The sequence below is a fragment of the Petaurus breviceps genome, unplaced genomic scaffold (assembly GCF_028583685.1).
Source record: "Petaurus breviceps papuanus isolate PSGF00001 unplaced genomic scaffold, PetGlider_PUasm1.0 226, whole genome shotgun sequence".
Classification (NCBI taxonomy): Eukaryota; Metazoa; Chordata; class Mammalia; order Diprotodontia; family Petauridae; genus Petaurus; species Petaurus breviceps.
This window is the reverse complement of record NW_027185890.1, coordinates 3,493,639-3,510,588: the sequence shown is the minus strand read 5'-3', so window position 1 is coordinate 3,510,588 and position 16,950 is coordinate 3,493,639. Positions and strand designations below refer to the sequence as shown.

Here is a 16,950-nt window from a genome sequence, read left to right as displayed (position 1 = left end):
GTAAGAGTATTTGAGTCTTTCACAATTGATAATCCTTACAATATTGGTGTTAATGTGTACATTGTTCTCTTGGATCTGTTCACTTCACTTTGCATTATTTAATTTAAGTTTCCTTAGATTGTTCTGAAACTATCATGCTTATCATTTATTGTAGCACAATAGTATTCTATGACAATCTCACAATCATATACTACAACTTGTTCAGCCATTCCTCAATTGGTGAGCAACCCTTCAATTTCTAATTCTTTGCCACTACAAAAAAAATAGCTTCTATAGAGATATTTGCATAGATAGAGAGATAGATATCTATCTATATAGATATTTTTATATATAGATATCTACCTCTACATCTCTATAGGTTCTTTTCCTTGTTTAAAAAAATCACTTTGGGAATATAGAGCCTTCTTTAATACAGGCATGAGATACAAGGCAGTTCTATGCCAGTGTCTCCCTTGTCTCTCAATTGATGATAAAGGTTTTTTGGAAAAAGAAATAGGCACCTCCCCCTTTTCTTTTATCTTTTTAGGGTGTGAACTTAGTAGTGGTATTGGTTATTAAAATGGTATGCACAGTTTTATAGCCCTTTGAGTCTACTTCCAAATTGTTCTCCAACAAACCCAATATCAGACACATATATTTGACCCTAGACAAATCATTTAACCTCCCTCAGATTTAATTTCCTCATTTTTAGAAAGAATTATATAATAGTACCTACCTCTCAGGGTTATTGTGAGGATCAAATTAGATATTATATGGAAAGTACTTTGTAAGTTTTAAAATGCTTTATAATTGGTGGCTAGAGAGCATCGAGGCTCTGGGTTCAATTCTGCTTCTGATGTTTACTGTGTGATACAAGGAAAGTCACTTGGCCTCTCTGGAACTTGGCTTCCTCATTTACAGAGAGGAAGGGAATGTTGAATTAAAGAGCTATTAAGGACCTTTCATCTCTAAATCTATGATCCTATGATCCTAAATCTTTTTCTAGGGTCTCATTTAGAATGATGAGGGCTGCAGATAAGCAAACCCTTCAGAAGGACAGAAGAAGATCATCCTATCAATCTGGGAGGAGGGAGGTCTGGCAAGGCTTCCTGGAGATTGTAGATCCTTGTGGTGGGAAGAATTTGTAAAGGGAGAAAAGGAAATTTCAAGCTAGGGAACATAAGAAGCAATCACTCCATGAGCTCTTTTTAGTACTGTTGTGGCTCTCTAGATTGCTAGGGCCCAATGATACCAATATCTCATAGTCAGTGCCCTTAGGGACTGATGGGCAAGGATTAACACCATAGCTCAAGCCTGTAAAACTTGTGTCCCTTCAGTGGCTTGTGGCAAAGAATTTTGGGTGGTCCACCAAAAATGTAGAGTAAAATATCCTTTGTATGTAAAGGAAATCCTTTGACATATAAGCCACCCTTGGACCATAAGCAGCCTGGGGGTTGTAAGTTGTGCTGGCCTGTCTTAGATTGTGTTTTAAAGAAAAGTATCAACATACACAGTGAAGTCTTCACTTTTCTCTCTTCTGGGAGGCACAAAAAAGGATAAATACCATTTAACACCTTCATCCATATTTCTTTCCTTGTATTGTGCAGAAATGTGACCTTCCCATGGAATTTTTTCTTTTATATCAAGCCTCCAAGGCTCACTGGCCTGCTCAGAGGTCAAGCCTTTATGATTCATGTTTTTCAAAAGTGAAAGGGTGAACTGATTGACACATAGGGACATGGTGTATGTGAGAGAGAATCTAATTCCCCCCAAAAATATCGACAGACTCCAGAGCCTTGTACTTAATTAAATAAGATATATTCAATGGGAACAAAACACACAGACACAAACATACACCACACACAGACAGAAACACAGAGTCTAATATACTTGGTTCAAAACATGACACTTTGGAAGTTTTAGACTAAGTAGCAGTTTGTATGAACAAGTTCTCACAATGTCAGTGCCTGGCAAGCTCCACGTGGCTCAGCAGTGTGATATGGTTTCCCAGAAAGCTAACTGACATAGAATTGCATGAAAAGAAGCATGGCTTCCAGGGAGAAGTTGGGAGTCAAGGTAATGATGAGGTCAATTTTTCCACTGTGCTCTGTCTTCAGTAGATCTCATCTGTCTGATTCTGCTCAACTCTGGGTAGTAGGAAACAAAAAGAAAACAATTCAATAATGGGTGATTTCTTTTTTAGATGCTTAGATGCTCTTGTGGCTCTAAATACTCAGTTATCTTTACATTACGAATTAGAACTTTGATTCTTCTTAATTTTTGGTGCCTTGTGGTTCTCCCTTGTGTAGTATCATATCAGGAGAATCTGTTATTTAAAAAATGAGCTTTTCAGACAGTAAAGAGAATGAGAACATTGAAAACTGTGCTGTTTCCCAAATGTGAAACAGTTTGAATTCACCTTTTCCAATTCTGGGCCTGTGACATCCTCTATGGTGTCTCTATTTTATATCAATAGAGATGCCAAATGAGTAGTTGAGGAGCATGGAGGTAGAGAGCTGGCATCATAGACTAGATAACCTGAGTGCTACTCTGGACTTTGATCCATACTCAATTGATATATCCTGGCTAGATATTTAATCTCTCCATGCAAGGGTCAACTCTAAAAAGATACTCATAAGTCAGAAAGTGAATCTGAATTAAAAAAAAACTAATTTTCCTTATCAAGAATTCACCGTGGCAATTAAACTAAAAGTCCAGTCCCCACCCACTCCCACATACAGAGGTTTGAGAACTACAAGAGACTTCAAACATTAACTAAAAAGATAGCCTCTTTCTTTCTTTTAATTAAAGACTAATTGCTAGCAATAATAATGGCTAAAATTTATGGTTTAAACACCTTACATATGTTATCACAGTATATCCCCATAAGAACCCTGGGAGGTAGATGCTTATTACCCACATTTTAAAGGAAGTAACTGGGGAAAGAGAGGGTAAGTGACTTTTCCAGATCTGTGATACAGGGAGTAAATGTTTAAGGCAGGACTCAAACTCAGATCTTGGGAATTCAGGTCTAGTACCATCCTTCTGTTTCAGTCTGTAATGCAAATAGAAAAGAACCCTGTCATAATACACTAAAACTCTAGATTCATGAGTTGTTGTCTTTAATATGAATTATTCTATGTAGTATTTTCTTAAAGCAGGTCACTCTTGCTTTCTTATGGCTTGACTGTTATAAATCCAATGTGATCTGAACTTCAATGACTTGCTAATTTACTATGGCTTTGAAGACATGAGAATGTCAGTGCTCACAGCCTGAATTTTATGGACGCTAATAGAATAGAATGCATATTCCTAACCCAGGATGCTAGATCTGATTCTGAAGACAGCTTACAACCTTTTCTGAGGAAACTTACACCAACTTGTGACAAATTCAGAGAAAATAATGTCACCTGTCAGTGTGGTCATTCATTGTCACTTAAAAAGCTCCATATGAGAATTTAGTGCCAAATTTTGCTATTCTTTCTTTACTTGCTTGTATAAAAATATCTTTGTTTTTAATTACTGGGATTACTTATGGAGTGAGAGAGTTTTCTCAGTTTTGGTCTAGAAAAAAGATTCCTAATTACTATTATTTTTTTTTTAAATCATGGATTCTTTTGGCCATTTGTTGACATTTATGTGCCCTTTCTCAAAATAATGTTTCTAAATACATGTAATAACACATAGAGGATAATAAAGGAAACCAATTATATTGAAATTCCATTCTCTGTCTCTCTAGTAGTTTCTCTATTTATGTACCACCTATCTATCTATAATTCACAGATTCCAGTTTAAAAATCCCTGGCCCATTCTTTTTGTATCAATCCGTTAACTCTGAAATTCATTGGCATCTAAATTTGGCATTTAATTCTGACATTCCCTTCATTTCAGTATTTTAAATAGACTTCTATATTTTGTGTCCCAAAGGACAACTAAACACCATACCAAATGGTGTTACACAATTTCTGTGCTGCATCATTCTGACTCTAAATGTTCTGAATCAAATATAAGCTGGATTCAGATTCAGGACATTACATCTGGTTCTATTTGGATAGTTCATGTTTGGCAGCTCCTCCAAGACTTTTCCTGTCTAGAGAGGGGTTCCCAGAACATAAACTCCTACAGGATTTTGGCCCTGTCTCCCTCCCTACAATCCTGGCTCCGTTAGTCCTTTTTTTCTCCAAGTCAAACTATAAGCTTTATGATGCCTTTGTGGTGGCAGGTGGCACTTGAGTGCCAGGCTTCCTCCATAAATATACTTTCTATAAATATACCCTCACTTTGAATAGTATGGAACTTTTGATCAGAATTAGTTTAACCCATATCTGCAAGTGTACCTGTTTTTAAAGTGGAACATTAATATGCACCAATTTAGAGACCCCATGGTTGCTATAATCCACTTTGTAGAGCAAATAGAAATCCAATGATATAATGGAGATTAAAAATTACAACACTAGACATTTTTAAACAGTTTCATTTTGGGAATGATTCTAACATTGAGCTCTAAATTTGAGACTTTGCAGGTCTCCTTCCAAATTTTTCTAAATTCAAAAGTCTGAGTCAAATTCTGTTGAGAATAAATGTAATCATTAGGGCATTAACATTAAATTGCAAAACTAAATAGTTTTCAAATATGTTCAAGGAGAATTCCCTACCTGCCTTCTCTGACCCTTGTTAGTTATTAAAATACTGAATTATTCATGCTCAGGCAGGCATACAACAACCGTTTGTTAGGGAAATATTATATGCTAAGAATTATAAATACAAGCAGGGAACTTACCTATTAATGGGGCTAAGAGTAGAAGTGGCACCTACTCTGACTCGTGGTGCTGCAGTTTCAAGATTCAGAAGCATAGCCTAGAAGAAATTGAATGTTAGTCATCCAGGACTTGCCCCCAAAATAAGGACCCAGAAGGAACTCACAATGGGAGAATGGAGCATGAATAATGGAGGGAAATTCCAGGATGACCATTCAGCAGAGTCATGGTGGCAAATTCTGGAGAATCAGTAGCATAGTGAGGAGGGTATTTTATTTAAAAAAAAAAGTTTACTATATCTATGGCAATGGACTAAATACTTGGATATTCTATGGAATTTAGCACAATTTTTTTCAAAGGAAATTGAGTAAAAGACCCAAGGTTAAAAACATAGGGAGGTACTACATAACGCAAAATAAAGAAGTTTTTTTTAAAGCACTATATAACACTAAATTATGAAAAAAAGCAAAATCATATTAATAGATACAATTAAGAATATATTAATAGCCCATCATTATATAGTGATTCATAGCTTACAAGGAACATTTCTCAAAAATTTTCATGGAATAAATAATGCAAGTATTATTCTCCTCATTTTATAGATAAGGAAAGTGAAACCCAATAAAGCTCAATAACTTGACAAAAAAAAAGTCATGGTAATGACTTGTGAACTAAAAAATGATTAGTAAGGAAAAACATTTTTGTTATTTATCTAGCAGTACCATAAAATATGATTAGTATCCCTGACACCCTCTGAATTTACATTAAACTTTAGAAAAGCAGCAAAAAGAAATGAAGAAAAAGTGAAATTATAAAGAAAAATAAATTTTGATTGAATAATCAATATTTTCCCTAATCTGCTCTCACTCTATTATTATTTTCAACTTTCCAATCTGCATAGAAAAGAGCCATCATACATGAAACCAAGATGGTGGATTAATAAGAAAACAGTATGGTGAATTTCCCTGTGGAAACTCCTCTGAACAGATTAGAGAATGTGCTGAACTGAATTCTCATGGGGGGAAATACACAAAAAGTTACATTTATCCAGCCCAACTTAGCATAGACAGACATAATATCTGTGGACACTAGGGATAGGGTCCCACTCTGTGTGGGGAGCATTCCAGGGCCCAGAGATGATGTGGACAAGGGAACTAAGTGGACCCAGATCTATATTTGGATGCTGTGGAGGGGCAGGTGTGAATTCAAACTTTTTTTGTCCACTATCCAGATCCAGGGCAGACTGAGAAGGGGACCTGCACAGTGGAGTAACATTTCTGGGTAGTGAAGAATTGGGTAGTGCCCGGGAAAAGGAGTTAATTCAGAAGACGGCAGGATCAGCTGTTTGGTCCAGACCCTAAGATAGAACAAAATCTTTGCTCAAAGTGTTTTGTCCAGCCTGCAGAGAAATAAACAGGTAGGATTGCTAGACCAAAAGCAAAGCTACAATTTTGCCATTCTAAACAAACATAGCTTTCAACTGACTGATAGAGGCTGAATGCTGCACCAGTCCATACTATCATAGAACCAAAAGTAGGTTCAGAACTTGCAAAGATCAGACTGATGGAAGGAGGAAATTTGCCATGCTTTTGACCATTTTGGAAGCACTGAAACCTTGCATGTCCCCAAACTGCCCTTGACATGCTAGAATAACATGACATTCAAAAACTCCCAAGAAAGCAAGAACAGAAGTAACCTAAAACATTTCTTCAGAAATATCACAGAGCCTAGTCCTACCATCAAGTACAAAATTAGTAAGTAAGGGGGAAAATGGGAAAAAAATAAGAGAACCACAACATGAAGAGCTGTCATGGTGGCAGGGCAACTCAAGACACAAACTCAGAAGATGAAAATGACTCCAAAACATTTACAAGCAAAACCTCAGAGAAAAAGACAGTTTGAGTACAAAGAACTTGAATTCCTAGAAGAAATGAACAGTTTATTTTTCTAAATTAAAAATGAAGAATGCTTGAGGGAAAAAATAGAAAAGAATTGAGAAAATGGAAAAAAATGGAAAAGGAATTAACATGTTGGTAATAGAGGTACAAAGCTTGGCTGAACAGCAAACTCTCTGAAAATTTTAATGGACCAAATACAAGCCAATAACTCTATGAGACAAGAAATATTAAAGTCACAGGGCTAGGAAAAAAGACGAAAATGTAAGGTATCTAATAAAAATATACATGGAAGGAGATCAAGGAAAATAAATTAGAGATTAATGAACTCTTAATGTCATGACAAAATATGACATCATATTTAAAAAAAATCTTAAAAGCAAACTGTTCAGATCTCTTAGGACAATAAGACAAACTCAAAGTAGAAAAAAATCTACTAGTTACCTCCTGAAATAAACCCCAGAAAGGAAAATTGCCAGGAACATCATAGCCAAAATCTAGACATTTCAAGTTAAAGAAAAAATATAGCAAGCAGCCAGAAAGAATTCAAGTACCAAGGAACCACAATCAAGATGACACACGATTTAGCAACCACCCCTCAAAAGGAGGAAAAGACATAGTATATAATGTTCCAGAAAGCTAAAGATATGAGCTTACAACCAAGAACAACTTTTGCTGTGAAACTGAATATTAAATGGGGCAGGTGGGGGTGGGGGAGGAATGAACATTTCTTCTTTTTTTTTGGAGGAGGGAAAGCAAACAATTGGGGTTAAGTGACTTACCCAAGGTCACACAGCTAGTTAAGAGAAAATTATCTGAAGATGGCAGAGTAGAAACAGGACCTCCACATGGCTCTGGCTTCCATCTTCCCCAATCCATGTAAAAGGGGACTCTGAACAAACTTTGGAGCTTCAGAAACCACAAAATGACACAGAGAAGCTAACCTCCCACTGGGGACAGCCTGGCAGGCCAGCAGAAATAGGCCAGTGTAGCTCACTGGGAGCCGAGGCCAAGCCCTCCTGAGCCAGAGGTTTTAGCCCCAGGGAGGCTCTGACCAGCCGTAGGCTGGAGGGACTCCAGATCACCAGCAAATGTGGCTGTTTCCAGATTTATCAATGCATAGATGCAAAGGATAAAGTGAGAGGTCATTGCAGTGTGGACTTTGGGATCAGTAGTTGTAAGAGCATTGGCTTTTGCCCCCAGGGCGAGAAGCCTGAGAAACCTTGGCTCAGCCAGCACAATGTTGCAGCTTCAGCTCCTGGCCTGCAGACTGTAGGGGGACCAAGCAACCAGTCTGAGAGATAATTGCTCTTGCTTTAACCTACTTGGATCTGGATTGCAGTGTAAGGGGTGCGTGACCAGCTTGCCAGAGCATGTAGAGGCCTCAGAGATGGCACCCAACTAATACCTACAGCAGCTGAGAAAACCCCAGCATTTGGGATGAAAGCTCCCCTGTCTGGTGGCAGATTCCTACTGTGCCAAAAAGCCCAGGGGTCAAGTGACTGAGAGGTGACAAGACTAGGCAAAGGAAGGAAAACAAACAGAAGATTCCAACATTAGACTCCTATTATGGGGACAAAAAGGATCAAAGCATGGAACAGGAGGAAGACATTGAATTCAGAACTCCTACACCAAAAACTTCAAAAGAAAATATCAGCTGGATAAAGGCCATAGAGGACCTTAAGAAGCAGAAAAGAGAAGTGGAGGAAAAATTAGGAAGAGAAATGAGAACGATGCAAGAAAATTATGAAATGAGAGTCAACTGCCAGACTGAAGAAAATCACACCTTAAAAAACAGACTAACTCAATTGGCAAAAGAGGTTCAAAAAGGCAAAGAAAAATGCCTTAAAAAAACAAATTTTCCAGATGCAAAAAGAATCTCAAAAGCTCAATGAGGAGAATCATTCTCTCAGATTTAGAATGGAGCAAAGGGAAGCTAGTGACTTTATAAGAAAACAAGATGCTGTTAAACAGATCCAAACAAATGAAAGAATAGAAGGCAATATGAAATATCTCATGGGAAAAACAAATGACCTGGAAAATAGATCCAGGAGAGATAATTTAAAAATTATTGGACTACCTGAAAGCCATGATCAAAGAAAGAACCTGGAAATCATCCTCCAAGAAATACTCTAGGAAAACTGCCCTGATGTTTTAGAACCAGAAGGCAAAATCGAGGTTGAAAGAATCCACCGATCACTTCCTGAAAAAGATCCCCCCAAAAAAACTCCTAGAAATATTATAGCCAGGTTCTGGAATTCCCACATCAAGGAGAGAATATTACAAGTAGCTAGGAAGAAACAATTTGAATATTGTGGAAACACAATCAGGACAACACAGGATCTGGAAGCTTCTACACGAAGGGATTGAAGGGCCTGGAATATATTCCAAAAGGCAGAGGAGTTGCGATTAAAACCAAGAATCACCTATCCAGCAAAACTGAGTATCATGTTTCAAGGGAAAATATGGTCATTTGGTGGGATAGAGGACTTTCAAGCATTCTTAATGAAAAGACCAGAGTTGAATAGAAAATTTGACATTCAGATACAAGAAGCAAGAGAAGCTTGAGAAGGTAAATGGAAAAGAAATCAGAAACCACTTATCAAAGTTGAACTATTAACATTTCTACATGGAAAAACAATAATTGTAAGTGATGAAACTTTTCTCAGTATGAAAATACACACACACACACACACACATATACATACCGTGTTTCCCCGATGATAAGACACTGTCTTATTATTTTTTTTTTGGAAAGAAAAACACCAGAGGGCTTATTTCAGGGGAGGGCTTATGTTGTCCTGCCTCAGTTCTCCTCCGTGGCACTGCTCTCAATGGTGCCAGCAAGCAAATCACTGGGGAAGAACAGGATGACGCGCTCACTGCTGCAGCTCTGATTGGATGCAGCTCGGAGCGCAGCATGCGTTTCACGGGGGGGGGAGGAACGGTGCATACAGAGGGTACCGTAATGTAGCATGTAGTGCAGGGGATCACCTTCACTACAGTAGCAATCTCAATAGGGCTTATTTTCGGGATAGGCCTTATTATCGGGGAAACACGGTATATGGCTATATCAGAGGGTATACAGGTGTATGAATACATATGTGAATGTGTGTATATATGTTTACAAGTATACATAGATAGAGGCACAGGATCAATTTAATAGGAAGGGATGATACTTAAAAGTTGAAATTAAGAAGTGAAAGAGCAATATAATGAGAGGAAAAGGCGAAAGACATAATGGGGTAAACTATCTCATTTAGAAGAGGCAAGGGAAAATTTAAGAAAATTTAAGAAAAAAAGGTTACAATGGAAGGGAAGAATAGGAAGGCAAAAGGGAATGGGTCAAACTTATTCCCATTGAATCTGTTTCAGGGAAGGAATGACATACACACTAAATAGGGTATCTCAACCTATAGGAGAGTAGGGGGGAAGGGCATAAGAAAGGGTGTGATGGAAAGGAGGGTAGGCTGAGGGGGAGGGAATTTGGAAGCACTCACTTTTGAAAAGGGATGGCATCAAAATAGAGAATAGAACAAGTGGGTGGTGGGATAGGAGAGAGGGAAATATAGTCAGTCTTTTACAATATATCTACTATGTTAATGTTTTGTATTAGCTACGCATGTACAATCTATCCTGAACTGCTTATCTTCCCAGTAAAGGTAAGTGACAAGGGAGGAAGCAATGAATTTGGAATTCAAAGTTTTAAAATAAAATGTTAAAATTTTATACATATATATGTACTATTATTAATACTGTTTTACATGTAATTGGGAAATAAGATATACAGGCACTGAGGCATAGAGATCCACCATGCCTTACTGGAAAAGTCTAAGGGGGTATGAGAGAAGATATGGGAAAGAGCAGATTGAAGGAGGGGATATCCTGTGGGATTGCTACTGTGAGGTGGTGGGTGGGGGAAAAACAGGGCAAAAATTATTAACTTAAAATCTGGTGGAAATTAATTATGTAAATCAGAAATTAATAAAACATTTGAAAAATGACAAAAAAAGTCAAATATCTGAGACCAATTTTGAGCTAAGGTCCTCCTAATTTCGGGGCTTGTGCTCTATTCACTGTGCCACCTAGCTGCCTCCTTCTAATTGTGGCACCATCATATTTAAATTGTTTTAATATTGATTCTTTTAATATTTTTCCTTGAGCTGGGGATTTTGGAATTTGAATATATTATTCCTATGAGTTTTCCTCGTAGGATCTCTTTTAAGTGATGATAGTGGGTTTTCTCTTTTATTTCTACTCTCACCCCTTGATCTAATGCTTCAGGACAATTTTCTTTAATTATTTCTTGTATTATTGCATCAAGATTTTTTTTTATCACAAATTTCAGTCAGCCCAATTATTTATATATTTTCTAGATCTATTCTCCAAATAGGCAGTTTTCTTATAAGATATTTCACTTTCTCTTCTATTTTTCATTATTCATATTTTGTTTAATCATCTGTTGATCTGCTGTTATTTCACAGTGTTCACTTTGCCCAATACTAATTTTCAAGTTGTTATTTTCTTCCTTAAGATTCTGGATTTCCTTTCCTAGTTGATTGACTTTCCTTTCTTACCTTCTTGTATTATTCTAATTTTCATTTTTAGTTTTTTCTTCCATCTCTGTCATTTCATTTTCAGTTTTTTTAAGTTCTTCTATAAATTCTTTTAATCAAGTGACCATTTGGCCTTACTCTTTGGAGTTTTCTTTTCTTCAATTTCCTCCTTCGAAGATGAAACCCAGTCATTTCTAATCCCATAATATATTTCTATAGTTGGATTCTTTCTCCTTTGCCTGTGCATGGACCTTTAGAAATAAACCTTTAATGAAAGAGAGGACTTCCAAACATTCCTGATAAAAAGATCAGAGTTGTGGAAAAAAATTTCAAGTTGAAACACAGGAGTGAAGCTAAACAGAAAAAGGAAATATGCATGCATTTATTCCTTCACAAAAGAATAAATAAGGGTATAGTGCCTATTTTCAAAAGATGGGGAGAGGATACATGAGTCCAGTCTAAATCTTAATTAGAATTCATAAAGGTAGTCTATTTAGATATTGCCTGGTAATTGTTCTGTTGTGTCCTGTTGATATTAAATACAGAATGTATGGAGAAGAAAAGAAGAATGCATGGGTGGAGGGGAAGGGGAAGGGGAAAGGAAAAGGGAAAGAAGTTTAGGGGAAAATTATCCTACATAATCTGGATGCACAAGTAAACAACCATATAAATAAGGAGGAGTGGATGTTGGGGAACAGCTGACACTAGAACTGCATTCTCATCTGAATTGGTAAAAAGAAAGATGAATACATATACAGACTTCGGTACAGAAATAAATTTTATTCAACAGGGAAATAGAAGGGAAAGGAAAGAAAGGGAGAGGAATAATAGAAGGAGGGTAGATTCAGGGAATGATTAGTCAAAAACCTCTAATGATGTATAAAAAATATTTATAGATCTTTTTGAGGGGGTAGAGAATGGGAATATGGGGTCATAGTAGCAGTAAATTGGGGGATAAATGAGCAGGGTTCCAGAAGACTAATGATGAAATATGATAGAGAGGTAAAAGACTCAAAATAGGGAATACATTTTTTTTAGGGATCTCTTTTTTGTTTGTTTTGTGGACGTGACATGTACACAATGTACTTCACCAGAATTTTCATAGAACCAAACAAACATTAATACCACTTACTATCAATTCTTTAGTTCTCTTCCCCTTGTAGACTAAAACAGAGTTTTAGCGCTAACAGTTATTCAGATAGTGTAGTGCAGGCTCAACACCTGGATCTGAATATTCAAATTACAATTTACATTCACAAATTGAGTTATTGCCTGCCTAATGGCCTCAATCTGCATACATAAACACAGATCTCTAACATGTTAATAAGGCAATTGCAAATTTCTTGTATAGAGCAAAGGAAGGTGCTTTGAAAATATCATCCAATTTGTCAAAATAATTGTAGAGATACTTTTTACATTGATATAGTGTTTCAGAGTCTACAAACTGTTTTCACCTATATTATCTCTTGGGATTTATCTTGTGAGTGGAATAAGTTGGGAGAAAAGGTATTCCCTTCAAAATCTCAACAATGTGAGACCACTGAATCCATCCATCAACATCTGTTATCTGTATATTCCAGACACTATGTTGGGCACTAGAAACACAAATAAGATGAATGAAGAGCCTACTCCCAAGGAGTTTAAACTCAAATGTAGGATGTTTTGGGGGTGGTGAAGACTAGTGAATCAATAAGTGTAAACAGAGGATTCAAATTTGTATACAAACAAATTCAAAGTAGTTGAGTACAAAATAGGTCCATTAAGGTAGGAAGCAAGGCAACTGGAGGCTAAAGGGATCAGAAAATGCTTCATATGGCAGGTAAGGCTTGCCTTGTGTTTTGAAGGAAGAGAGGGATTCTTTGGGGTGCAGGAATAAAAAGATGACAATCTAAGGAACATTTCCAAGACATGACATTTTCAGCTGGCCAATGTGAACAGTTTTTTTTAACTTGTTGAGTATTTAACTCTATTATAATTTCATCAAGTCATGTTTAGAGATAAATATTTTTATTGCATTCAGTTCAGAAATTTTTAGACAAATGGAAGGTGAAAGACATTCCTAACTAACCATTAGTCCTAGTTCACAGGAGAGTATAAAATTCGATAAGAGCTACTCTAGGTAACACTTTAGGAAATGGGGAGTAGGAGAGAAATTACTTGTTGACTAAACTTTATACCCAATAAGTTCTGTAGCTCCTTTTTTCTGGTCCATTCTCAGTCCTTCTAATTGGTTACCTCCTGTTCTTTCTTTAGATTGATTAGTTCTTTTCCCCCCTACTTATCTTGCTTTCATTATTTCATACTTTTAACAAAAGAAATTCCAGCATGCTTTCCCAAGTTCCTAGCTGGGCTTTAACAAAAAACCATGGGTACATTTCTTCCTCAAATCCCTACATGACATCTTCATTTCAAAATAAAAAAGCTATTGAAAAACTCCAATGGTAATGAAATTTAAAGATCCCTTTGTATTGGAAAGCTAAGAAGTACATAGCACCAAATTAAGCCTCTGTTAAAGAAACAGAAGGTATGAACTCCTGTTGTTGATGTAACAGGAAGGGGATGATAAGGAAAGAGCAATACTGTACAAAAGAAAAAGTCCCAGAGAGGGAGAGTCAGAACTCCTTGGGATAAGCCTTTGTGGAGGCAGAAGCAGCTGCTGCCAAGGAGGCTGAAGAGGGAAGGCCCAGGCTGGAGAGAATGATTTTGATTTTGGGAACCAGCTGGAGCTTCTGCTGGGGAGCTACTAGCTTCTCCTGGGAGCTGCTGAAGACCAAGGAAGCATGACTGTGATGCTGGTACTTTGTATGAAACTGTTTGTGGTTTTGTTAAGCCTTGACTTTCCAGGAACAGAGACTGTTATGGATTTGAAGTGGACTGGACACTGTGAACTTCAATATGGAACAGGAACTGGATGGACAACTGGACAAGGAACTGGGATCTGCCTGCCTTTGAATCCAGGTGACACTTTGGTGAATCCAGGTAGGAGCTGGGACCATGGAAAGTGATCCAGGGAATCTGAGAGTCTTCCCCAAGTCAAGCTTAAAGAAGACTTTACTTGGATACTGTGTACTGACTGAGAAGATTGTAACTTATTTGGGACCGAGGGGTGGATGGTCTGTGTATTTTACACTACCCCTTAAAAGAGTGCTGCGTAGTGACTGATATTGCAACTTGGTGTGCCCCATGAGTGGAGAACTTTGACTTTTGTATTTTGAGAACCTTAAGGAAGCAAGCTTATTTAAGACGATTGAATGATTGAGTTAACTGAATGATTGAGTTACTGATTGATTGACTAAATGATTGTAATTTGTTCAAAATTATGTGACCACAGTGGTGAAAACCATGAGACCATTTTAGTGATAAGTTGTTGTGAATGCTGTATTTTGATTTTCTGTGATAAGTTGTAATATTGTGGATGCTGTTCCTTGATTTTCTGTGAATGTTTTGCTGTGATTTGTTATTGATCAAATAGAGTATTCCCTCTACTATGTGATCAGAACTTTAAAAGGTATTCACAGCCGCAGTCTTCTGGAAAGCTGCTTGTGCTTGGCTTGAAAGAAACTTAGTATTATCTGGGTAATGTATTTAGATACTTTCAAATCACCAACTCTCCATAATAACGTGTCTGTGAGAGTCAATCTAACCTAGGAAGTTGGTTACATTTAGATAAGAAAAAAGAGGACTAAATTGTTAAATGATTTGTACAAGACACATAGGTGGTAAATACAGAAGTTGGATTTCAGGTCTTCTGATTCCAAATCCGGTCTTCTTTCCAGTATGCTATACTTTATAAAGTTGAGATACATATTGTTGCTTCTTCCTCTCTGCACCTCAGATCTTTGCTTTCATAAATATGGGCAATTCCCAGGCAAAGAGAATTCTCCCAATACATATCTGAAACTACTTTGAAAATAATTTTAGAGAGTTGTTTAGGGTCAGTGAGAGTTTAAATAACTATTTTTGGATCACATAGCTGATATGCTTTTAGACTTTTTTTTTAATTATGGCTTTTAGGTAGTCCAGTAATTCTTAAATTATTTCTCCTGAATCTATTTTCTAGATTCATTGTTTTTCCAATGAGGTATTTTTATATTTTCTTGTATTTTTCCATTCATTTGATTTTGTTTGACTAGTTCTTTTATTTTTTAAAGCAATTGGGATTAACTAAGTTGTTCAAGGTTGCATGGCCAGTCATTTCTGGGTGTGGTGCTAAGTATCTGAGCCCGGATTCAATCCCCAGGTCATCCCAACACCGGGGCCGGTGCTCTTACTTGCTGTGCTACCTGGCCACCCCTGTTTGACTAGTTCTTGATGTCTCATAGAATGATTAGCTTCCATTTGCACAATTATAATTTTTAAGGAATTATTATACTTTTAAAAAAGCCTCCTTTTTCCATTTAGTCAATTCTAGTTTTTAAGGCGCTGTTTTCTTCAGTGGTTTTTTTCCCATTTGGGTCGATTTTATCCTTTAAGGAATTGTTTTCTTTAGACAATTTGTGTCCTTCTGTTTTCCAAGTTGTTGAGTCTTCCATGCATAACTCTCATTTACCCCCCCCCCCCAGTTTTTCTTTTCTCTTATTTGATATTTTGTATTTATTTATTTATTTTTAGTTTTCAACATTCATTTCCACAAGATTTTGAGTTCCAAATTTTCTCCACATCTCTCCACTACCCCCACCCCAAGATGGCAAGCATAGAATTACTCCTTCCCCAAGTCTGCCCTCCCTTTTATCCCACCCTATCCCCATCTTCTCCCCCTTCTCCCTTACTTTCTTGTTAGGCAAGATGGATTTCTATACCCCATTATATGTATATCTTATTTCCCAGTTGCGCATAAAAACAATTTTTAACATTTGTTTTTGGAATTTTGATTTTCAAATTTTCTTCCTTCTCTCCTCACACACCCTCATTGAGAAAACAAGCCATTCAATATAGGTTATACATGTGCAGTTATGCAAAACATCTTCATAGTAGTCATATTGTGAAAGAATAACTGTATTTCCCTTCATCCTATTCCATGACCCATTTATTCTATTTTCTCCTCTGACCCTGCCCCTTTTTAAAAGTGTTCACTTCTGACTACCCCCTCCCCCAATCTGCCCACCCCTCTATCATATCTACCTTTTATCCTCTTCCCCCCTACTTTCCTGTAGGGTAAGATAACCATTTGAGTGTTTATGTTACTCCCTCCTTAAGGCAAATCCAGTGAGAGCAAGTTTGCCTCATTCCCTTGTACCTCTCTGCTCTTTCTTCCATCGCAACAGCTTTCTCTTGCCTCTTTTATATGAGATAATTTACTCAGTTCTATCCCTTCCTTTCTCCTTCTCCCAATATATTCCTCTCTGACCTCTTAATTTTGGGATTTTTTTAGATATCATCACTTCACATCCTGTCTATGTATATATGTACATATATATACACATATATACACATGCATACATATCTAAAAATACACACATATGATATTCCCTTCAACTGTCTTAATACTGAAAAAAGTCTCATGAGTTACAAATATCTTTCCTTTTAGGAATGTAAACAGTTCAAATTTAACAAGCTCCTTAGATTTCTCTTTGCTGTTTGCCTTTTCATACTTCTCTTGATTCTTGTATTTGAAAGTCAAATTTTCTGTTCAACTATGATTTTTCCATTAAGAATACTTGAAAGTCCTCTATTTCATTGAATATTCATATTTTCCCACAAAGCATAATACTCAGTTTCACTGAGAAGGTGATTCTTGGTTATAATCCCAGCTCTTTTGATCTC

At 36.8% G+C, this 16,950-nt stretch overlaps 1 pseudogene; it reads right to left on the bottom strand.

Annotated features, from left to right (window-relative positions):
• LOC138166812 (cyclin-Q-like) overlaps positions 1-4,833 on the bottom strand; it is a 35,438-nt pseudogene extending 30,605 nt beyond the window's left edge.
• Positions 4,834-16,950: the final 12,117 nt, after the last annotated feature.